This window comes from Anneissia japonica, unplaced genomic scaffold (genome assembly GCF_011630105.1).
Source record: "Anneissia japonica isolate Jap-2015-1 unplaced genomic scaffold, ASM1163010v1 scaffold2991_len510020_cov192, whole genome shotgun sequence".
NCBI lineage: Eukaryota > Metazoa > Echinodermata > Crinoidea > Comatulida > Comatulidae > Anneissia > Anneissia japonica.
Window position 1 is genome coordinate 110,228 of NW_022724693.1, and position 363 is coordinate 110,590.

Consider the following 363-nt stretch of genomic DNA (forward strand, 5'->3'; position numbering starts at 1 on the left):
CAGTAGCAGTATCGTCATTATCATCAGCATTACTTATTATTGTTATAGTCTTTTAATCAAAATCCTTCTAATTACTGAAAATTTATTTTTCAATACAGTAGGCCTCTGACCATTTGCATAAATTAATCTAATAATAAACTGAGTCAGACGATTGTAACACATTTTTCCATATGTTATAAATAAGACAACTTTCATGGTAAAACTGCAGACCTAATTATTGTGTGCTAAATATCAAACTTCCAATAAATTGAAACACAGGCCGATATGATGGTCATTTATCCTATTCTACTTTAGGTGTCTGGTCAAGAAAGTGTCAGTTCAGTCTCATGAAAGTATAATGTAAGCGAATACACAGTACGGTAT